The sequence below is a fragment of the Lichenostomus cassidix genome, unplaced genomic scaffold, assembly GCF_008360975.1.
Source record: "Lichenostomus cassidix isolate B80296 unplaced genomic scaffold, HeHo_3.0 HiC_scaffold_667, whole genome shotgun sequence".
Taxonomy (NCBI): Eukaryota; Metazoa; Chordata; class Aves; order Passeriformes; family Meliphagidae; genus Lichenostomus; species Lichenostomus cassidix.
In genome coordinates, this window is record NW_028147976.1 from 51277 (window position 1) to 75299 (window position 24023).

The 24023-nt window shown below is 51.9% G+C and overlaps 2 long non-coding RNA genes across 2 annotated transcripts; one reads left to right on the top strand and one right to left on the bottom strand.

The window, feature by feature from the left end:
• The first annotated feature begins 16182 nt into the window (after positions 1–16182).
• On the top strand, positions 16183–17953 carry LOC146420481 (uncharacterized). Its single transcript, XR_014849125.1, has 4 exons — positions 16183–16347; positions 16572–16651; positions 16728–16831; positions 17446–17953. It is a non-coding gene; the product is annotated as an uncharacterized LOC146420481 (long non-coding RNA).
• A 3859-nt stretch (positions 17954–21812) lies between these two features.
• Positions 21813–22534, bottom strand: LOC146420482 (uncharacterized). The gene is made up of 2 exons (XR_014849127.1): positions 22433–22534; positions 21813–21961 (listed from the first exon to the last, which is right to left on the bottom strand). It is a non-coding gene; the product is annotated as an uncharacterized LOC146420482 (long non-coding RNA).
• Between the last annotated feature and the right edge of the window lie 1489 nt (positions 22535–24023).

Sequence of the window (24023 nt, forward strand, 5' to 3'; positions counted from 1 at the left end):
AACCCTAACCTAGGTCTAAGCCTAATACCCGCCACCGCAAACCCTTACCTGCACGGCGCGGCGTCCGCTGTCCTTCCGGCACGTCGCCGTGGCGGGGACTGGGCTGTGCGGCGCTTCCGGAGACGCCGATGTCCCGCGCGTAGCCGCGGGCGCTTCCGGAGTGGCGAAACGCAGCGCGCCGAGCGTAGCCGTCTCTCGGCATGCCCCCGATGCGGTCCGGTGGCCGCGAGAGCGGCGGCGAGCGCTGTAGGGCTCTGGGAGCCACGCGCGCCGTGCCGCTCCGTGCCGCTCCGTGGCGCCGCCATGTTGGCGTTCCCCGGAAGTGACGACAGCGGTGCCTTGTGGGAGTTGTGGGCGGGCTGTGGGCGGAGCGAGCTGCGCCGCTTCCTGCAGCCTGTAGCCCTGCTACGTGTTCGGGAGACGAAGCGAACGCTGTGGAGAAGTCCCCCGCACAGACGGGCTCCTCTCGGAAGCCCCCGAAGTGATAAAGATGGCGTTTGTTAATGTAGATTTCCAAACGTGTAAAAGACTACCAAAATGGCGTCGGCATCACTTGCACATGCTCGGTGCTGCGGACTACCAAAATGGCGTCGGCATCGCTCGCGCATGCGCAGTAGCCTAGGTCGTACTGCGTGTAAACAAGGGTTAGAGAGTGGTATGTACTGTTGGACTTGGTATATATATATATATATATATATATACATACACACACTGGATCTACACACCTACATATGGCTGCCCACTTCTCCACGATTCAAACTCCATCGTCCTCGCTACTGACCTGGACCGCATACCGAGACCCTAATTCCGCCGCCGCACCGCGCGGCGACCGCCGGCACCGCATCCCCCTAACGCACCTGAACGCTCAAAGATAAAGCCACGCCCCACGTTGCTCACCTGAAACCGATCCCGCTTCCAGAGCCGGCCGTTCTAACGCACACCCCACCGCACGCCGTACGCACCTAAACCTCGTCCCGCTTCCAAAACCGCGCCTTCTAACTCCACCTGCACGGCGTGAACGCTCTAACGCAAACTCCCAGCGGTCCGCTAAACGCCTAGAATGACTGCTACTTACACGTCCGCCGACTCTCACTCCGACTCCACCCCGCACGTCACCGAGCTCAACGACAACCTCCTTCGTTATCCCGCGGCACGAAGTCCAACCCTTCCCACGAAAACCCACGTCTCTGAATACGCTCCTTACCTACCCGACCGCTATACATCCGACCCTTCCACACGCAATACGCGCCTCAAAATCTCCCTCCTCCCTCACGCCACAAAACTAATGACACGTCTTCACGAAACGCTACCTACCTCACGGACGTCCCGATTCCCCACGCAAAAACTCTACCTCCTCCTATTCACCGTAAACGACGCATCTCTCATAAGCCCCCCTACCCCATCCACGAACTACCGCGCCGCCTCTTTAACGCACACTACGACGCTACAGCATACCCTCCTCACACGTCCCAACACCTTCCTCAACAACATCGACCCTCTGACCGCCTCCCCAACAACCACCCGTATCCACAAATAACCCTCTCAATGCACCCACATCCTCCTTCCATTACACACGCAAAACTTCCACCGCAAACAAATTCAATGCACTGCACGCCCCCAGACTTTCTACAAACACCACAAAACAAAGACTGCGAAACACACTAGTCTATTTCCACAACAATGCTTCTTCCCTCATACACGACCCACAAATAACGACGACACCAACATCTCCGCTCTACGTCCACGTCCACCCCTGTTTCCTTATACATATCCCAAAAAAAACCAGGTCTCCATCACAGGTCCTCCAACTCCAATTCCAAATCACTTCCTTGATACAGATCCCAGGACAAACCAACTCTCCATCACAGGCCCTCCAAGTCCACTACCAGATCACTGACTTTCTACAACTCCCAGGAACAACCAGCTCTCCATCACACGCCCTCCAACTCCACTTCCACATCACTTCCTTTATACATAAGCCACAAAAACCCAGATCTCCATCACACGCCCGCCAAGTCCACCTCCACGCCACTTACTTCCTACACACCGCAACGCAATCCACGTCTCCAGCACAGACGCTCCAAATCCACCTCCAGGTCACTTAATTTGTACAGATCCAAGGAAACAACACCTCTCCATAACAGACCGTCCAAATCCACTTCCAGATCACTTCCTTTGTACACATCCCAAAAAAACCCAGATCTCCAGCACAGGCCCTCCAACTCCACTTCCAGGTTACTTACTTTGTACACCCCCCAGGAAAAACCAGCTCTCCAGCACACACGCTCTAAGTCCACCTCCAGCTCACTTACTTTATACACATCCCAAAAAACCCAGATCTCCATCACCGACCCTCCAAGTCCACTTCCAGATCACTTACTTTATACACATCCCGGGAAAAAACACAGCTCCATCACAGGCCCTCCAAGTCCACTTCCAGGTCACTCGCTTTATACACATCCCACAAAAAAACAGGTCTCCATCACGGGCCCTCCAAGTCCACTTCCAGGTCACTTCCTTTGTACACATCGCAGGAAAAACCACCTCTCCACCACAGACGCTCCAACTCCACCTCCAGCTCACTTGCTTTGTACAGATCCCAAAAAAACCAGATCTCCATCACCGACCCTCCAACTCCACGTCCACGTGACTTACTTTATACACATCCCAAAAAAAACACATCTCCATCACGGGCCCTCCAAGTCCACTTCCAGGTCACTTACTTTCTACAGATCCCACAAAAAAACCAGGTCTCCAAGTCCACTTCCAATTCACTTTCTTTGTTCACATCCCAGGAAAAACCACGTCTCCACCACAGACGCTCAAAGTCCACTTCCAAGTCACTTACTCTGTACACATCCCACGAAAAACCAGGTCTCCAGCACATACACTCCAACTCCACTTCCAGCTCACTTACTTTGTACACATCCCAGGAAAAAACAGGTCTCCACCACAGACCCTCCAAGTCCACTTCTACGTCGCTTACGTTGTACACATCCCACGAAAAAGCAGCTCCCCATCACAGGCCCTCCAAGTCCACCTCCACGCCACTTACTATGTACACACCGCGGAGCAAGCCAGGACTCCAGCACTGACACTCCAAGTCAACTTCCACCTCACTTACTTTGTACACATCCCAGGAAAAACCAGCTCTCCATCACAGACCCTCCAACTCCACCTCCACACAATTTACTTTCTACAGACGGCGGGGAAACCCAGGTCTCCAACATCAACACTCCAAGTCCACTTCCACAACACTTCCTTTGCACAGAGCCCAGAAAAACCTGGTCTCCATCACACGCTCTCCAACTCCACTTCCAGTTCACTTACTTTGTACAGATCCCAGAAAAAAACAGGTCTCCAGCACGCACGCTCCAAGTCCACTTCCAGCTCACTGACTTTGTACACATCCCAGGAAAAACCAGGTCTCCAGCACAGGACCTCCAAATCCACTTCCAGGTCACTTACGTTGTGCAGCTCCCAGAATAAAACCACCTATCCATCACAACACCTACAACTCCACCTCCACACCACTTACTTTCTAAACACCACGGAGCAATCCACGTCTCCATCACAAACGCTCCAAGTCCAATTCCAGGTCACTTACTTTCTACACGTCCCAGAAAAAAACAGCTCTCCATCACAGCCCCTCCAAGTCCAATTCCAGATCACTCACTTTCTACACATGCCAAAAAAAACCAGCTCTCCAGCACGGACGCTCCAAGTCCACTTCCACGTCACTTCCTTTGTACACATCCCAGGAAAACACAGGTCTCCAGAACACACGCTCCAAGTCCACTTCCAGATCACTTACTTTGTACACATCCCGAAAAGAAAACAGCTCTCCAGCACGGGCCCTCCAAGTCCACTTCCAGTTCACTTACTTTATACAGATCCCAGAAAAAAACAGGTCTCCAGCACACACGCTCCAAGTCCACTTCCAGGTCACTTACTTTGTACAGATCCCAGAAAAAAACCAGGTGTCCAGCACAGGCCCACCAAGTCCACTTCCAGGTCACTTACATTGTACACATCCCATAATAAAAACAGGTCTCCATCACAGGCCCTCCAAGTCCACTTCCAGGTCACTTACTTTGTACAGATCCCGGAAAAAACCAGGTCTCCATCACAGGCCCTCCAAGTCCACTTCCAGGTCACTTACTTTCTACGGATCCCAGAATAAAACCAGCTTTCCATCACAGGCCCTCCAAGTCCACCTCCACACCACTTACATTTTACAGACCGCAGGGAAATCCAGGTCTCCAGCACGGACGCTCCAAGTCCACTTCCAGTTCACTTACTTTGTACAGATCCCAGGAAAAACCAGCTCTCCAGCACGGACACTCCAAGTCCACTTCCAGGTCACTTCCTTTGTACACATCCCTGGAAAAAACCAGGTCTCCACCACACACGCTCCAAATCCACTTCCAGGTCACTTACTTTATACACATCCCACAAAAAAACAGGTCTCCATTACAGGCCCTCCAAGTCCACTTCCAGGTCACTTACTTTGTACACATCCCAGGAAAAACCAGGTCCCCATCACAGGCCATCCAAGTCCACTTCCAGGTCACTTACTTTGTACACATCCCAGGAGAAACCAGGTCTCCATCCAGGTCTCCATCACAGGCCCTCCAAGTCCACCTCCACACCACTTACTTTCTACACACCGCGGGGAAATCCAGGTCTCCAGCACGGACGCTCCAAGTCCACTTCCACCTCACTTACTTTGTACAGATCCCAGGAAAAACAGGTCTCCATCACAGGCCCTGCAAGTCCACTTCCAGGTCACTTACTTTGTACAGATCCCAGGAAAAAACAGGTCTCCATCACACGCCCTCCAAGTCCACTTCCACGTCACTTACTTTGTACAGATGCCAGGAAAAACCTGATCTCCATCACAGGCACTCCAAGTCCACTTCCAGGTCACTTACTTTCTACACATCCCAGGAAAAAACAGGTCTCCATCACAGGCCCTCCAAGTCCACTTCCACGTCACTTACTTTGTACACATCCTAGGAAAAACCAGGTCTCCATCACAGGCCCTCCAACTCCACCTCCACGCCACTTACTTTCTACACACCACAGGGCAATCCAGCACTCCATCACGGGCCCTCAAAGTCCACTTCCAGGTCACTTACTTTATACACATCCCAGGAAAACCAGGTCTCCATCACGGGCCCTCCAAGTCCACTTCCACATCACTTACTTTGTACAGATCCCAGGAAAAACCAGATCGCCATCACAGGCCCTCCAAGTCCACCTCCTCGCAACTTACTTTCCACAGACCGCGGGGCAATCCAGGTCTCCAGCACGAATGCTCCAAGTCCACTTCCAGGTCACTTGCATTCTACGGACCGCGGGGCAATCCAGGTCTCCAGCATGGACGCCCCAAGTCCACTTCCAGGTCACTTACTTTGTACAGATCCCAGAAAACACCAGGTCTCCATCACAGGCCCTCCAACTCCACCTCCAGGTCACTTACTTTGTACAGATCCCAGGAAAAAACAGATCTCCATCACAGGCCCTCCAAGTCCACCTCCACGCCACTTACTTTCTACGCACCGCGGGGCAATCCAGCTCTCCAGCACGGACGCTCCAAGTCCACTTCCAGGTCACTTACTTTGTACAGATCCCAGGAAAAACCAGGTCTCCATCACAGGCCCTCCAAGTCCACTTCCAGGTCACTTACTTTGTACACATCCCAGGATAACACAGATCTCCATCATGGGCCCTCCAAGTCCACTTCCAGGTTACTTACTTTGTACAGATCCCAGAAAAAACCAGATCGCCATCACAGGCCCTCCAAGTCCACCTCCACGCCACTTACTTTATACAGACCGCGGGGCAATCCAGGTCTCCAGCACGAATACTCCAAGTCCACTTCCAGGTCACTTACTTTCTACGGACCACGGGGAAATCCAGGTCTCCAGCATGGACGCTCCAAGTCCACTTCCAGTTCACTTACCTTGTACAGATCCCACGAAAAACCAGGTCTCCATCACAGGCCCTCCAAGTCCACTTCCAGGTCACTTACTTTGCACACATCCCAGGAAAAACCAGATCGCCATCACAGGCCCTCCAAGTCCACTTCCAGGTCACTTGCTTTGTACAGATCCCAGAAAAAACCAGGTCTCCATCACAGGCCCTCCAAGTCCACTTCCAGGTCACTTATTTGTACAAATCCCAGGAAAAACCAGGTCTCCATCACGGGCCCTCCAAGTCCACCTCCACGCCACTTACTTTCTACGGACCGCGGGGCAATCCAGGTCTCCAGCATGGACGCTCCAAGTCCACTTCCAGGTACCTTACTTTGTACAGATCCCAGAAAAAACCAGGTCTCCATCACAGGCACTCCAAGTCCACATCCAGGTCACTTACTTTGTACAGATCCCAGGAAAAAACAGGTCTCCATCACGGGCCCTCCAAGTCCACTTCCAGGTCACTTACTTTGTACAGATCCCAGGAAAAAACAGGTCTCCATCACAGGCCCTCCAAGTCCACTTCCACGTCACTTACTTTGTAAAGATCCCAGGAAAAACCAGGTCTCCATCACAGGCCCTCCATGTCCACTTCCAGGTCACTTCCTTTGTACAGATCCCAGGAAAAACCAGGTCTCCATCACGGACCCTCCAAGTCCACTTCCAGGTCACTTACTTTGTACACATCCCAGGAAAAAACAGGTCTCCATCACGGGCCCTCCAAGTCCACTTCCATGTCACTTACTTTGTACAGATCCCAGGAAAAACCAGATCTCCATCACAGGCCCTCCAACTCCACCTCCACGCCACTTACTTTCTACAGATCCCAGAAAAAAACAGGTCTCCATCACAGGCCCTCCAAGTCCACTTCCAGGTCACTTACTTAGTACAGATCCCAGGAAAAACCAGGTCTCCATCACAGGCCCTCCAAGTCCACCTCCACGCCACTTACTTTCTACACACCGCGGGGCAATCCAGGACTCCAGCACGGACGCTCCAAGTCCACTTCCAGGGCACTTACTTTGTACAGATCCCAGGAAAACCAGGTCTCCATCACAGGCCCTCCAAGTCCACTTCCACGTCACTTACTTTGTACACATCCCAGGAAAACACAGGTCTCTATCACGGGCCCTCCAAGTCCACTTCCACGTCACTTACTTTGTACAGATCCCAGAAAAAACCAGATGAACATCACAGGCTCTCCAAGTCCACCTCCACGCCACTTACTTTCTACAGACCGCGGGGAAATCCAGGTCTCCAGCACGGACACTCCAAGTCCACTTCCAGGTCACTTACTTTCTACGGACCGCGGGGAAATCCAGGTCTCCAGCACGGACGCTCCAAGTCCACTTCCAGGTCACTTAACTTGTACAGATCCCAGGAAAAACCAGGTCTCCATCACAGGCCCTCCAAGTCCACTTCCAGGTCACTTACTTTGTACAGATCCCAGGAAAAACCAGGTCTCCAGCACGGGCCCTCGAAGTCCACTTCCACGTCACTTACTTTGTACAGATCCCAGAAAAACCAGGTCTCCATCACAGGCCCTCCAAGTCCACTTCCAGGACACTTACTTTGTACAGATCCTACGAAAAACCAGGTCTCCAGCACGGGCCCTCCAAGTCCACTTCCACGTCACTTACTTTGTACAGATCCCAGAAAAACCAGGTCTCCATCACAGGCCCTCCAACTCCACCTCCAGGTCACTTACTTTGCACAGATCCCAGGAAAAAACAGGTCTCCATCACAGGCCCTCCAAGTCCACTTCCACGTCACTTACTTGGTACAGATCCCAGAAAAAACCAGGTCTCCATTACAGGCCCTCCATGTCCACTTCCAGGTCACTTCCTTTGTACAGATCCCAGGAAAAAACAGGTCTCCATCACGGGCCCTCCAAGTCCACTTCCAGGTCACTTACTTTGTACAGATCCCAGGAAAAAACAGGTCTCCATCACGGACCCTCCAAGTCCACTTCCACGTCACTTACTTTGTAAAGATCCCAGGAAAAACCAGACCTCCATCACAGGCCCTCCAAGTCCACCTCCACGCCACTTACTTTCTACAGATCCCAGAAAAAAACAGGTCTCCATCACAGGCCCTCCAAGTCCACTTCCAAGTCACTTACTTTGTACAGATCCCAGGAAAAAACAGGTCTCCATCACAGGCCCTCCAAGTCCACTTCCAGGTCACTTACTTTGTACAGATCCCAGGAAAAAACGGGTCTCCATCACAGGCCCTCCAAGTCCACTTCCACATCACTTACATTGTACAGATCCCAGGAAAAAACAGGTCTCCATCACAGGCCATCCAAGTCCACTTCCAGGTCACTTACTTAGTACAGATCCCAGGAAAAACCAGGTCTCCATCACAGGCCCTCCAAGTCCACCTCCATGCCACTTACTTTCTACACACCGCGGGGCAATCCAGGACTCCAGCACGGACGCTCCAAGTCCACTTCCAGGTCACTTACTTTGTACAGATCCTACGAAAAACCAGGTCTCCAGCACGGGCCCTCCAAGTCCACTTCCACGTCACTTACTTTGTACAGATCCCAGAAAACACCAGGTCTCCATCACAGGCCCTCCAACTCAACCTCCAGGTCACTTACTTTGTACAGATCCCAGGAAAAAACAGATCTCCATCACAGGCCCTCCAAGTCCACCTCCACGCCACTTACTTTCTACGGACCGCGGGGCAATCCAGCTCTCCAGCACGGACGCTCCAAGTCCACTTCCACGTCACTTACTTTGTACAGATCCCAGGAAAAATCAGATCTCCATCACAGGCCCTCCAAGTCTACCTCCACGCCACTTACTTTCCACAGACCGCGGGGAAATCCAGGTCTCCAGCACGGATGCTCCATCTCCACTTCCAGGTCACTTACATTGTACAGATCCCAGGAAAAACCAGGTCTCCATCACAGGCCCTCCAAGTCCACTTCCAGGTCACTTACTTTGTACACATCCCAGGATAACACAGATCTCCATCATGGGCCCTCCAAGTCCACTTCCAGGTCACTAACTTTGTAGCGATCCCAGAAAAAACCAGATCGCCATCACAGGCCCTCCAAGTCCACCTCGACGCCACTTACTTTATACAGACCGCGGGGCAATCCAGGTCTCCAGCACGAATACTCCAAGTCCACTTCCAGGTCACTTACTTTCTACGGACCGCGGGGAAATCCAGGTCTCCAGCACGGACGCTCCAAGTCCACTTCCAGGTCACTTACCTTGTACAGATCCCAGGAAAAACCAGGTCTCCATCACAGGCCCTCCAAGTCCACTTCCAGGTCACTTACTTTGTACAGATCCCAGAAAAAAACAGGTCTCCATCACGGGCCCTCCAAGTCCACTTCCAGGTCACTTGCTTTGTACAGATCCCAGGAAAAACCAGGTCTCCATCACGGGCCCTCCATGTCCACTTCCAGATCATTTACTTTGTACAGATCCCAGAAAAAACCAGGTCTCCACCACGGGCCCTCCAAGTCCACTTCCAGGTCACTTACTTTGTACAGATCCCAGAAAAAACCAGGTCTCCATCACAGGCCCTCCAAGTCCACTTCCAGGTCACTTACTTTGTACGGATCCCAGGAAAAAACAGGTCTCCATCACAGGCCCTCCAAGTCCACTTCCAAGTCACTTACTTTGCACGGATCCCAGGAAAAAACAGGTCTCCATCACGGGCCCTCCAAGTCCACTTCCAGGTCACTTACTTTGTACGGATCCCAGGAAAAAACAGGTCTCCAGCACGGACGCTCCAAGTCCACTTCCAGGTCTCTTACTTTGTACAGATCCCAGAAAAAAACAGGTCTCCATCACAGGCCCTCCAAGTCCACTTCCAAGTCACTTACTTTGGACAGATCCCAGGAAAAAACAGGTCTCCAGCACAGGCCCTACAAGTCCACATCCAGGTCACTTACTTTGTATAGATCCCAGAAAAAAACAGGTCTCCATCACGGGCCCTCCAAGTCCACTTCCAGGTCACTTACCTTGTACAGATCCCAGAAGAAACCAGGTCTCCATCACAGGCCCTCCAAGTCCACCTCCACGCCATTTACTTTCTACGGACCGCGGGGCAATCCAGTTCTCCAGCACGGACGCTCCAAGTCCACTCCCAGGTCACTTACTTTGCACAGATCCCAGGAAAAACCAGGTCTCCATCACAGGCCCTCCAAGTCCACCTCCACGCCACTTATTTTCCACAGACTGCGCGGAAATCCAGATCTCCAGCACGGACGCTCCAAGTCCACTTCCAGGTCACTTACCTTGTACGGATCCCAGGAAAAACCAGGTCTCCATCACAGGCCCTCCAAGTCCACTTCCAGGTCACTTACTTTGTACGGATCCCAAAAAAAACCAGGTCTCCATCACGGGCCCTCCAAGTCCACTTCCAGGTCACTTGCTTTGTACAGACCCCAGAAAAAACCAGGTCTCCATCACAGGCCCTCCAAGTCCACTTCCAGGTCACTTACTTTGTACAGATCCCAGAAAAAACAGGTCTCCATCACGGGCCCTCCAAGTCCACTTCCAGGTCACTTACTTTGTACAGATCCCAGGAAAAACCAGGTCTCCATCACGGGCCCTCCAAGTCCACTTCCAGATCATTTACTTTGCACAGATCCCAGAAAAAACCAGGTCTCCATCACGGGCCCTGCAAGTCCACTTCCAGGTCACTTACTTTGTACAGACCCCAGAAAAAACCAGGTCTCCATCACAGGCCCTCCAAGTCCACTTCCAGGTCACTTACTTTGTACAGATCCCAGAAAAAACCAGGTCTCCATCACGGGCCCTGCAAGTCCACTTCCAGGTCACTTACTTTGTACAGACCCCAGAAAAAACCAGGTCTCCATCACAGGCCCTCCAAGTCCACTTCCAGGTCACTTACTTTGTACAGATCCCAGAAAAAAACAGGTCTCCATCACGGGCCCTCCAAGTCCACTTCCAGGTCACTTACTTTGTACGGATCCCAGGAAAAAACAGGTCTCCAGCACGGGCCCTCCAAGTCCACTTCCAGGTCACTTACTTTGTACAGATCCCAGGAAAAACCAGGTCTCCATCACAGGCCCTCCAAGTCCACCTCCGCGCCACTTACTTTGTACAGATCCCGAGGCCATCCGGGTCTCCAACACCGACGCTCCAAATCCACCGCCAGGCCACTTACTTTGTACAGAGCTCGGCACCATCCAGGTCTCCAGCACGGATGGTCTAAGCCGACCTCCAGGCCACTTACTTTGTTTAGATCCCGGGGAAAACCAGGTCTCCAACACGGGGGCTCTATGTCCACCTCCAGGCCACTTTGCACAGAGCGCGGGGTCATCCGTGTCTCCAACACGGGCGCTCTAAGTCCACCTCCAAACCACTTACTTTCTACAGAGCGAGGGGCCGTCCGGGTCTCCAACACGGGTGCTCTGGGTACACCTGAAGGCAACTTACATTGCACAGATCCCAGGGAGATCAGGGTGTCCGATACGAGTGCTCTAAGTCAGCCTGCAAGCCACTTATTTTGTACAGATCCTGGGGCGATCCAGGTCTCCAACACGGGCACTCTAACTCCACCTCCAGGCCACTTACCTTGTACAGATCCCAGGGCGATCTGGGTCCTAAAGACCGGTGCTCTAAGGAGCCTGCAGGCCACTTACTTTCTACAGATCCTGGGGCGATCCAGGTCTCCAACACCGGCGCTCTAAGTCCATCTCCAGGCCACTTAACTGTACAGAGCGTGGGGCCATCCTTGTGTCCAACATGGGCGCTCTAAGTCCACCTGCAGGCCACTTACTTTGTACAGATCCCAGGGAAAACCAGGTCTGCAACACGGCCGCTCTAAGTCCATCTCCAGGCCACTTACCTTGTACAGATCCCAGGGAAAATCAAGTCTCCAACACATGCGCTCTAAGTCCATCTCCAGGCCACTTACTTTGTACAGAGGCAAGAGAAAACCAGGTGTCCAACACGGGCGTTCTGAGTCCACCTCCAGGCCACTTACTTTGTACAGATCCCAGGGAAAACCAAGTCTCCATCACAGGCGCTCCATGTCCATCACCAGGCCACTTACTTTGTACAGATGAAAGTGAAAACCGGGTCTCCAACACGGGCGCTCTGAGTCCACCTCCAGGCCACTTTGTACAGATCCTGGGGAAAACTAGGTCTCCAACAGAGACGGTCTAAGTCCACCTATAGGCCACTTACATTTTACAGATCCCAGGAAAAACCAGGTCTCCAACAAGGCCGCTCTAAGTCCACCTCCAGGCCACTTATTTGTATGGAGCGAGGGGCCATCCATGTCTCCAACACGGGCGCTCTGGTACACCTGAATGCAACTTACTTTTTACACATCCTGGGGCGATCCAGGTCTCCAACACGGGCACTCGAAGTCCACCTGCAGGCCACTTACCTTGTACAGGTCCTGGGGCTATCTGGGTCTCCAAGACAGGCACTTTCAGTCCACCTGCAGGCCACTTACCTTGTACAGATCTCAGGTCTATCTGGGTCCTCAAGACCGGTACTCTAAGTCCACCTGCAGGCCACTTACTTTGTACAGATCCCGGGGAAAACCAGGTCTCCAACACAGGCGCTCTAAGTCCACCTCCAGGCCACTTACTATTTACAGAGCGCGGGGCCATCCGGGCCACCAGCACAGACGCTCTAAGTCCATCTCCAGGCCACTTAGCTTGTACAGATCCCAGGAAAAACCAGGTCCCCAACAGGGGCACTCTAAGTCCACCTCCAGGCCACTTAGCTTGTACAGAGCGCGGGGCAATCCGGGTCTCCAACACGGGCGCTCTAAATCCATCTCCAGGCCACTTACTTTGTACAGATCCTGGGGCAATCGGGGTCTCCAAAACGGGCGCTCAAACTCCACCTATAGGCCACTTTGTACAGATGCCAGGGCGATCAGAGTGCCTGATACGAGTGCTCTAAGCCAGCCTGCAGGCCACTTACTGTGTACAGATCCTGAGGCGATCCAGGTCTCCTACACGGGCGCTCTAAGTCCACCTCCAGGCAACTTACTTTGTACGGATCCTGGGAAAATCGAGGTCTCCCAGACAGGCGCTCTAAGACTCACCTTCAGACCAGGTGCCACAAATCCTGGGGCGATCGGGGTCTCCAACACGGGCACTATAAATCCATCTGCAGGCCGCTTACTTTGTACAGATCCGGAGGCAATCTGGGTCTCCAAGACGGGCATTCTGAGTTCAACTGCAGGCCACTTACCTTGTACAGGTCCTGGGGCTATCCGGGTCTCCAAGACAGGCACTTTCAGTCCACCTGCAGGCCACTTGCCTTGTACAGGTCTCAGGTCGATCTGGGTCCTCAAGACCGGTGCTCTAAGTCCACCTGCAGGCCGCTTACTTTGTACAGATCCTGGAACGATCGGGGTCCCCAGGAGAGGCGCTGTAAGTCTTAGCTTCAGAAGTGCTCTCACAGATCCCGGACGATCCAGGTCTCCAACACTGGCACTCTAAGCCCACCTGCAGGCCACTTACTTTGTACAGATCCCGGGGCAATCACGGTCTCCAAAACGGGTGCTCTAACTCCACCTGCAGGCCACTTACTTTGTACAGATCCTGGGGCAATCAGGGTCTCCAAAACGGGTGCTCAAACTCCACCTCCAGGCCACTTACTTTGTACAGATGCCAGGGCGATCAGGGTGCCTGATACAAGTTCTCTAAGCCAGCCTGCAGGCCACTTACTTTGTACAGATCCTGGGGCAATCCAGGTCTCCTACATGGGTGCTCTAAGTCCACCTGCAGGCCACTTACTTTGTACAGATCCTGGGGCAATCCTGGTCTCCTACATGGGTGCTCTAAGTCCACCTGCAGGCCACTTACTTTGTACAGATCCTGGGGCAATCGGGGTCTCCAAGACAGGCGCTCTAAGTCCACCTGCAGGCCACTTACTTTGTACAGATCCTGGGGCAATCGGGGTCTCCCAGACAGGCACACTATGTCTTACCTTCAGACCAGCTGTCACAGATCCAGGGGCGATCGGGGTCACCAAGACGGGTGCTCTAAGTCTTACCTTCAGGCCAGCTTTCACACCTCCTGGGACAATCGGGGTCTCCATGACAGGTGGTCTAACTCCACCTGCAGGCCACTTACTTTGTACAGATCCCAGGGTGATCGGGGTGTCCCATACAAGTGCTCTAAGTCAGCCTGCAGGCCACTTACTTTGTACAGATCCTGGGGCGATCGGGGTCTCCAAGACAGGCGCTGTAAGTCTTACCTTCAGGCCAGCTTTCACAGATCCTGGGGCAATCGGGGTCTCCAACACAGGCGCTTTCAGTCCAACTGCAGACCACTTACTTTGTACAAATCCCATGGTGATCAGGTTGTCCGATACGAGTGCTCTAAGTCAGCCTGCAGGCCGCTTACTTTGTACAGATCCCGGGGCGATCACGGTCTCCAAGACGGGCGCTCTAAGTCTACCCGCAGGCCACTTACGTTATACAGATCCCGGGCCATCGGGGTCCCGAACACAGGCGCTCTAAATCTCACTTTCAGGCCAGCTTTCACAGAATCCGGGGCGATCGCGGTCCGTAATACGGGCGCTCTAAGTCCACCTGCAGGCCACTTACTTTGTACGGATCCTGGGACGATCGGGGTCTCCCAGACAGGTGCTCTAAGTCTCACCTTCAGACCGGCTGTCACAGATCCTGGGGCGATCGGGGTCTCCGCGATGGGCGCTCTAAGTCCATCTGCAGGTCACTTACTTTGTACAGATCCCCACCTTACTTACTAGAAGCCTCACTTTTGGATGCCGTCTTTGATGTGAGGCACGTACCTCGTGACGTTATGAACCTGCTGAAAAAATTTCAAGCATCACACTCTATACAATCGGGAATTCCAGTAAGTTGTAAAAAAAAAAAAAAAAACCAAACAACTCCTAAACAATGAAATACAGAACAAAAAAGGCACAAAAACCAAAATCAAAAAAAAGCCAAGAAAAACCAAAATCAAACAAAAAGCCCTAAATCCACACCAACACACACAACCCCCCCTCCAGAAAATAATAAAGAAACCGGGCTTAAAAAAATACCAAAAACCGGCCTAGAAAAATTAGGTTCCAAAACACCAAAAACCCCCCAAACAAAATCTGATTCCAAAATACCAGAATAAGCTAGTTTCAAAATAATAGAAAAACAAATCTCAAACCATCAGAAAAACAGGTTGCAAAATGTCAGTTTTAAAGTACCAGAACACTAAGTTTCAAAATGCCAAAAACACCCAGTTTCAAAATGCCAGGACACCAAGTTCCAAACTGCCAACGGAATTCTATTTCAGATTTCAAAATAGTGGCGGAGAAGACTGGTTCTTTTCCACAAAAATGAAAGCCTGGCACCCCGGTGTTTTAGGGCAGACAATAGGCTGTGTAGGGGAGGGAACAAGCAGCTGACTCTTCTCCACCTGCCCCCCCCCCGCCTTTCAAGGAGCAGCAAACGCTTCTACCTGTACCCCGGTACCAGAAGTCTCGTACGGGAGCGAGCTTTGCGCATTCTTAACCCCAATGGCCCGCAACAGTCGGTTGCTTTTCTCGCTTTTATTTATAATGCGTAACACCCTAATTAGAGAGCTCGGTACAACATTCACATCGTTACTAATCTTCCCTACTTAGGTCACATGTGGAATACTACTTAGCAATCAACAAAGAATAATTCTACAAGTTAGCAACAAATTATTCAACTTACGCAGGTATGCTGCCAAAACACAAAGTTTCATTTCTTACCTCATTTACGCCCTTTTGCTTGATGCAGCTGTATAAAATAATAAAGTATAGTAATTTCCCTGAAGAGTTTTCTTCTCTATCAAGCCCTTTACTCACCAGAAAGGTAAGTCAGAGGAACCTAAGAGCCACAGCTGCTCTGAGGGCTTTGATACCCAATGGTATTTGCCTCCTCCCTTTTTTCAGGCATGCTGGGAACGAGAGGCAGGCCCAGCCAGGGGTATATTAACCCCAGCCTTTGGCTAAGGGGTTTATTTTCTCTATGGAGTTCACTGGAGTCAGAGCTGTCTTCTCATTTAAAGGAAGGGGCTTTTTCAGCTCAGGTTTTTTCAAGCAGGTGCTTTTGGCATGTAAAGCAAGAGAGGCTTTGAAGACATGGTGAGGAAGGTAGCGCTGAATGCAGTGAGTATTTAAGTTCATTATTTTGGGTTGTATGTTCAGAGTTGGTAAGATGCTTTTGTGCTTTGTAATTTAACAGAATTTGTATTTTGATGTTGGTTTTCTTTTTCTAAGAAGCATTGGAACTTCCTGAAATTCCTGATTGTGTTAAGTGTGGCGCTTGAAACTTTTTCATCAGATTCATCATGTCAAAAAAGAGACCTGCCTCTTGTCAAAGATGACATCCAAAGCTGAGGCTTCCAGTAAGTAAGGTGAGGATCATTACAAGGAGAAGGAGAGTGAGCAGGGCACTAGGTTAGGAATTACAGGGGGGTGAGGTGAGGGGTTGAAGGCAGCACAGTGGGAAATAGTGTCCATTGAGGGGCCCCGTAAGACCTTTCCCCAAGACCAGCAGGTGCGTTTATGTGTGCTAAGGCGCGCAAATACACCCCCTCCTCACAGTAACGGCACGTAATTCTACATCTCGGTAACCCAGGTGTCCATCATAATGACAGCCACAGCCTTCAAGTGGGGATGAAGCTGGAGACTTAAAGGCCTAAGTGCACTTAGGAAATGGCAAGTGGCTGGATTGTGGGGATTTGTCCCACGTGCCGCTAAACTCATGCATTGACTTTGGTTTTCTTTTTCGTAGCCAACTAAGGAGCTCACCAGCCATACCGGGGCCTTCCGAGAGAGCCGAGGCGGAGTCCCTTTGCGTCCAGCGTGGATTCCCGTTGCCGGCCGTCTAAAAGATAAGTTGGGGGCCATAACCCAGAGATGGGACGATAGCGGGGTAGCAGGCCAGAAATTCCCGTGAGAGATCTAAAAATTAGCTCAGGGAAAGAGATGTTCTCTGAGGGACTTCTTAGTAGAGCCAGAGGCGGCAGCAGCTTTACTTTGTTTGCAACCGTAAGGATGCACAGCACGGAGCAGTTCCAGTTTGTGTCATGTTGTCTGGCATCTTTTGTCGTCTGCTCTGTCTTTGGGATGTCTCAGATCAATTGTCTCTGTCTGTTGTGCTTTATTGCGAGCGTCGGTTGGCATCTCTGGGTTCTCAAATATTTGCGCTTCTCGGTCCGATGCCAGCGTGATTTGTTCTTATTCTTGTCTCGGCTGTGTCTTGGAACCGCGTATTGGAAGCGTGGAGTCAGATGTGTTTTGAGGCCTTGTTCCCGGCTGTATTGCCATCCATCCTTTCCAGGTGTGAGTTGTAACGTCTTAGGGCTTGTAAGGATGCGTGGAGCGTTCTGAACGTAGCATTATCTCACAGCCATCTTGATCATTGTGACTGACCGTTCTTGTAACAGATTGCTGATGTTCCCCTTAGCTCATGCGTTGATGTTTGGCGTTCTTTTTTGTAGTAGACTAAGAGAGAGAACTGCCTGGTGACAGCAGGAACTTCCGAGATGTCAAGGAGGTGTTCTTTGTCACCAGACACGGATTCACATCCCTGGATGTCTAAGGGATAAGTCAAGCACTATTACTCACAGAGGGGATGGAAGCCGGGTGCCAGGCTAGGACTCGCCGGGAGGGATTGTTGTATTAGCTTTGGACGTGGGGATGTCCAAAAAAGGGCCCCTTAGGTCACGTAAAGGGAGAGCCTGACTTCTGATGACGACGCAGAGTTGCGCAGGGCAGGGCGGTCCTGGTGTGTGTCGCATCGCTTGTCTACCGTGCGTTCCCTGTCTTTTGTGTGTCTTGCATTGCATATCTTTTGCCTCACCCCTTTGAGGGGATTATCTAAAAGGCCAGGCCATCCTTACCATCTCTGATCTCCGTGTTCCTCGGCTTGGCGCCGATATCTTTGAACCTTCAATGCCCGAGCTCAGGTGTGCATCAGAATCTCTGCATCTCTTTAGAAGCATCGAGTCGGAAGCCTTTTACAGTCTTGTTCTAAGCCGTATCGACAGCTGTACATGGCAGTGATCCATTATAGCAGGCTAGGACTTGTAAGGGTGTGTGGTCAGAATCTTGTCCCTATCTTCGTGATTCACGGGCTTCCATCTTTGCCATTTTGGCGAGCTTTTCGTAATGTGATCACGTTAGCATCTTCTGCCGGGGTTTTTTGGGCCTGGTTAGCTCACCATCAGTCTCACCTGGGCCATCTCATTCCTCATCTTCTCGATCATTGCAGTCATCTCACAGAGAGTTTTCTCTCATTGTCGTGTCCCCTTGTTGCACATCCTGTCTAATGTCTCTTTGTGTCTCTGTGTGTGTGTGTGTGTTTGTTTGGCCTGGAGCTGCAAGTACAGATGTGATGTACTTCGATCAGACAGGGGAGGTTGTAGTTTTTCAGTGTTTCAACGTGGTTTTTGGCACTTGAGAAACGATTCACCGAAGATCCCCATCTGTATCTGTGCTGGGAATGGTGAAAGTGCGGTGTTCCCAGTTATGGCGTGGGTGGCTGTTGTGGTGATGCCAGGTCAGGGCTTCCACTCTATCCCAAAGAGCGCCTACCTCCAGCCTGTGTGTCCCCTCAAAAGCAGGTACTGACTGTGTGCCTGTCCCCTCCAGCTCCTCAGCCCATGTGGCCTGTGGCCTGTGTCCTGTCGTGGCACCCTGAGCCCAAAGAGGCCCATGTGGTGCTCCCAGGCTTGTCACTTCCTCCTGGGATTGCTGTGGTACCCCCTGCTCTGCCTAATGTTACCCTCTGAAGCAGGGGCATCCCTCTGCCTCAGGAATGTCCGTCTGATGTGCCACAAATGAGGGGCGCCCTGTAGTGTAGGTCTGCACGGGGGTCCCTCCTGCCTTCCCCGGTCTCCTGGCAGGAAGGATACCGCAAAGCGCTGACCCCCCGCAACAGCATAAAAGGTCCTAGTTTCACTAAGCAGCCTGACATCCCCCAGCCATCAGCAGAGGCAAGCTGAGACCAGACCACTTGTTTGGCAAGAAGTTGCCAGAACCTTTCTCTCTTCCCCATATTCCCTATGATCATGGCGTGGTCCCTGTGAGAAAGTCAGGGGATTAGTGAAGGAATCAGGGGCTTCCTTGTTGAAGAGGAGCCTAGCCCCTTCCAATGGCTGCAGACCAGGGGGGTCAGTTGGATCCAAATATTCCAGCACTGGGGCCACAGCAGCACCTAGCTCTGGACCTTCTCCTGCCATCTGGGAGTCTCTGTCATCCTCCAGCACTGACACCCTGAGCGTGGACCCCCAGAACCACATGAGGGTGTTTGGAGGAGTCACGGTGGCGCCCCCTTCCTGCCCCCAGCCTGATGCCCATGCTGGTACCTGCCACATTCATTGTCCTGGCAGAGCCTCGGTGGGTCTGGACAGCACGCTGGCACCAAACATGTCCTCCCCCAAAACGGGGTGTCCCACACTTTGAAGTGAGAGCAAGAAGCTGGAGATGCTGGGAGAGGCAGTGGGAGTACTGGAAGGGAGAAAGGTGTGGGAGGCAGAGCGGGGACACAGGAGGAGATGTCACAGAGACACGGGGATATGGGGAGGGGGTGCACAGCTTGAGGGGATTGCCCATGTTGTCACCCCCGGGGGTGTGAGAGTTTGTCCAGGGTGGGATGGGGCTGTAGTGGTGAACCCCAAGTGAGATGGGGGTGATCCCATGGGACGTGGGCAGAGTCCCAGCTTGTCTGGCTACCCCATCCATTGTTAACGCAGCATGGCAGTAGAGCCCAATGTCAGCCCAAGACAGGTGTGGCCCCCCCTTCCCCATTGCAGAGTCCCACGCAAACCTTATAAAATCGGGAGCGCACGTCTAGACCTGACAGCTGTGCTGGTGCCCAGGGCAGAACTTGGCATCACGGGGCCGAGGGGGTTGTGGAGGGGCTGGGGGGCCCTGGCCCCTCAGCTCTATCCAAGGATGACTGAGAGATGCTCGGGGCAGGGCCTGATCCAGCCCCCTGTGCCCCAGAGTCCCACCTAAAATAAAAAAAAATGTAGAGTAAGCATTTTTATTGCGGGCAAGTGCCTGTCAACATAGTGGTGAAGATTGTGTAGAGCCCCTGTGCTGTCAGACACTCCCCAAGATCTGTCTTCCAGGTAGAGAGAAGGGCATGTGGCTGCCATCATTGTTTTGGGCAAAGAACAGTTTTTAGCTGGTTATCGGTTTTGCATCCTTTGATATCATTGCTGCAATATTTGTTTATATTTGGTGCCCTGAACAAGCACTTCCAGCTGTCATGCTGGGTAGTGAAAAATTAAAATCAATGCAAAGAAATTATTTCTATGATTGATACCAATATAGCTTGCTGTCCCTAATCCCACCAAACAGGTTTCTACAAAGGTTCAAATGGTCAGGTTTTCCCTTTCACAAAGCCCTACTGAAGTGAGTGAGGTAACACACATGTGATGTACTGTATCTTCTGTGTTGTTATTAAGCCTTGCCAGATGGTTTCGATTAGGTCAAGTTGCATTTGCAAGTGTGTCCATGACAGGAGGGTGGAGATGTTTCCAACCTGTGGAAAAGAGCCATTGTTCCATGCCAGGTGCCCAGAGCCAAATGTGGGATTCTGCATCCTAAAATTGTGAAAATGGCAGTATTTCTGCCAGACTAAAGCTGCCAGGAACTAGGCCTGTGGTTGGCCTTGGAGTCCTGGGATCCTTGTCCAAACTCTGTGCAAGGCTGTAGGGTGGAAATATTTCCTACCTGTTGAAAGGAGACACCAGTTAAAGCCAGGTTCTGTTTTGGGATGAGTGAGCAGCAGGAAGAGGGAGAGAGAACACGCTGCTGATCCATCAGGGAAACCTTTCCAGGTAAGATATGTCAGAGTCCTATTTTAAAGACTCAATATACCCCCTGTTTCTTACGGCAAGTAAGAAAAATAGCTCTATGGTGTGCTCCTGCTAAGTTCTAAACAAATGAGCAGTGAAGCTGCTGACATTTAAACTGAAGTGCTTTCAGCAGGCCTTGAGAAGGATCCCATCAGACTGCAGTGTATTTGGATAACCTAATACAACCAGTGTGCTGACCAGAGATGTGCTAAATGCACCAAGGAAAGCAAAGTGTTGCTCAGGTGTTTTGGTCACAGCAACGTGAGTTAAACCACACAGAACACTTCCAGCAGAAGCGTGGCCTGGGCTGCTCGCACATTGAGACTGAATGATTATACAACCGCTACCTCCGAACTCTTTCTTTGAGCCTCTTCCTTGCTTCCCTCTGACCTGGCTGACTGGAACAGCACGTGGAACAGATACTGACAAGCACCCGCCATCTGAGCTGTGCAGCGCTTCCTACTCAGGCTGAGCTAAACCCTCTGAACCGTCTCGCAGTGTGTCACGTAGGGCACAGGGGAGAAAGGGGAATGCAGTTATCCTTCCCTCCCCAGAATGAGACATGAGCTTCCTTGAAGATGGCATTTAAAGGATCAGTAAAGCTGTATTTTTTTTCTTAGGCCATTTCAAATTTCTGTACGTGGACGTTTCAGGAGGTGCAATTCAGTAAGGCTCTCAGAACTGAGCCACATGAATCAGGTTTAATGCTAAAGTGAATTTCAGTAGGCTGTGCATGGGTTAAACAGCCTACGTACAGGAAATATATATGTTCAGGTCTAAGGCTGAATGTGTTATTTAGTGTCCAGTATTTAATAAAAAATTTGGAAAAATGTTTTGAGATCAGCAGAGCCAAATTTGTAATCTAAGAAGCGGTAGCACCATCATCCAAACCCCCTAAGTTTTTAACAGTTTAAAGTGATGCTGGATTGAAATAGATACAGGCTTGATGTGCCAATTTTTCTATCTATTCAGCCAGATTTTAAAAACATGGAAAATGTTCTCCGAGGTAAAGTACTTCATGAACTTTTTCTTTCTACCCAGACCTGGAAGTTTGTACAGCGCCAGACCGGCATCTTCTGGCTGGATTCTGTGACATGGTGACCAAGATGGAGAAGCAGCACTTTACAAGTCCTTCCTGAGCACTGGCAATTGCAGTCTTTTAAATTTGTTGTCCATTTATGATTGTCATCTTCCAGTCAGTAAGAAAAGTATCAGGATGTAAGGAATTTAGGGAACGAAATGGAAATAAAATAGAAGGGGGATGAAAGCAAAAGGCCAGTGGTAAATATTCTGTGGGAAACTGTGCCTATGCATGAAAGAGAGAAAGAAGCAGCAGTTTCCTGAATGAAGTCACAGAAGACAATTCCCAGTGCCTACTTCTAGCTGAGTGTGCACATTTACTATGATGTAACAGAGCAATTGTAATTCCCAGGACCCTGCTTTGCAAATGAAGAAATGTCCCAAAAGCTCGAAATCCAGGTTTTAAATTTTGATCAGGCGCTTAAAGTACTCACCCGTAGCGCGGGGTCCCGATTTGTTCCGTACAAAAGATGGCGGCGGCCGGAAAAGCACAGGCGCGCCCATTAATATGGCGGCGCCCGTTTCGCACATGCGCGGTGCACTGGACTACCAAAATGGCGGCCGCGAAGTCCCGACCCCGAAAACGGCGATTCGGCTGCTTGGCGGGCTTCCCCGGCGCTGCGGACAGGTGCGGAGTGGTCTTTGGGGGCGGGTGTGCGCGCTGCGGTTCGGCGGGGCCGCCATTTTGTCCCGAAAGCGATCGGCAAATTCCGGTTTTTTCCCACCGCTCGCGCGGTTGCCGCCGCCCGTGGGCGACGCGGACAGTATAGAGGACGCCCCTGCAGCTGTTTGCTGAGTGCATAAATGTCCCAAAAGCGCGAAATACGAGTTTTTAATTTCGATCAGGCGCTTAAAGTAGTCACCTATAGCGCGGGGTCCTGATTTGTTCCGTACAAAAGATGGCGGCGGCCGGAAAAGCATAGGCGCGTCCATTAATATGGCGGCGCCCCTATTTCGCACATGCGCAGTGCACTGGACTACCAAAATGGCGTCGGCATCGTTTGCACATGCGCAGTGCGGTGAACTACCAAAATGGCGTCGGTATCATTCGCACATGCGCAGTGCAGTGATTTACCAAAATGGCGTCGGCATCATTCGCACATGCGCAGTGCAGTGAACTACCAAAATGGCGTCGGCATCATTCGCACATGCGCAGTGCAGTGAACTACCAAAAGGGCGTCGGCATCATTCGCACATGCGCAGTGCAGTGAACTACCAAAATGGCGTCGGCATCATTCGCACATGCGCAGTGCAGTGAACTACCAAAATGGCGTCGGCATCATTCGCACATGCGCAGTGTAGTGAACTACCAAAATGGCGTCGGCATCATTCGCACATGCGCAGTGCAGTGAACTACCAAAATGGCGTCGGCATCGTTCGCACATGCGCAGTGCAGTGAACTACCAAAATGGCGTCGGCATCGTTCGCACATGCGCAGTGCAGTGGAGTGCCAAAATGGCGTCGGCATCGTTCGCACATGCGCAGTGCATTGGACTACAAAAATGGCGTCGGCATCGTTCGCACATGCGCAGTGTTGCAGAGTTCAAAAAGGGCGGCCGCGGGGTCTTCTCTGAGGCAATATGCGTCCACTGTGCCGCCTGAACAAAATGCGGAGTCCGAGGGTGCCACCGCAGCATTTTCCGGGCTTTGCGGGCTTCTGCTGAAGCGTGCGGTGCTGTGGACGGCGCGTGGGGCTGGCGGGATCCGCGTGTGCCGGGGCGGGCACCGGCGCGGTCGACTATATGGCCCCCCCCCCGCCTCTTCCGGTTCCTCAAAAGAGGCCCTCGGCACGCAGCGTATGGCGGCGGCGGCGGCGGCGGCGACACAGGTCGGAGCGGGGGCGGGGGGGGGAGCTGACCCGGCGGCCCCCAGCCCGGGGAGGGAGAGCGGCGCCGCCGGCTCGGGGCCCCGCGGGACACCACTCCCCACGGACCGCTCCGAAAATGGGGTGCCGTCCAGCATGATAATCCTTTATCCCCTATCGTTGGCTTATATGCCAAAAAAAAAAAAAAGTGTAAAAATGTGTAGTCCTATCTCTTTAACTGCACCCAGCCGCAGAAAAAACCGCGAGTTGTTTTGAAAACATTTTCTCGAAGCCTTGCTCCGGGGGAGGATTCGTCGCCCGGCAGAAATTGCGT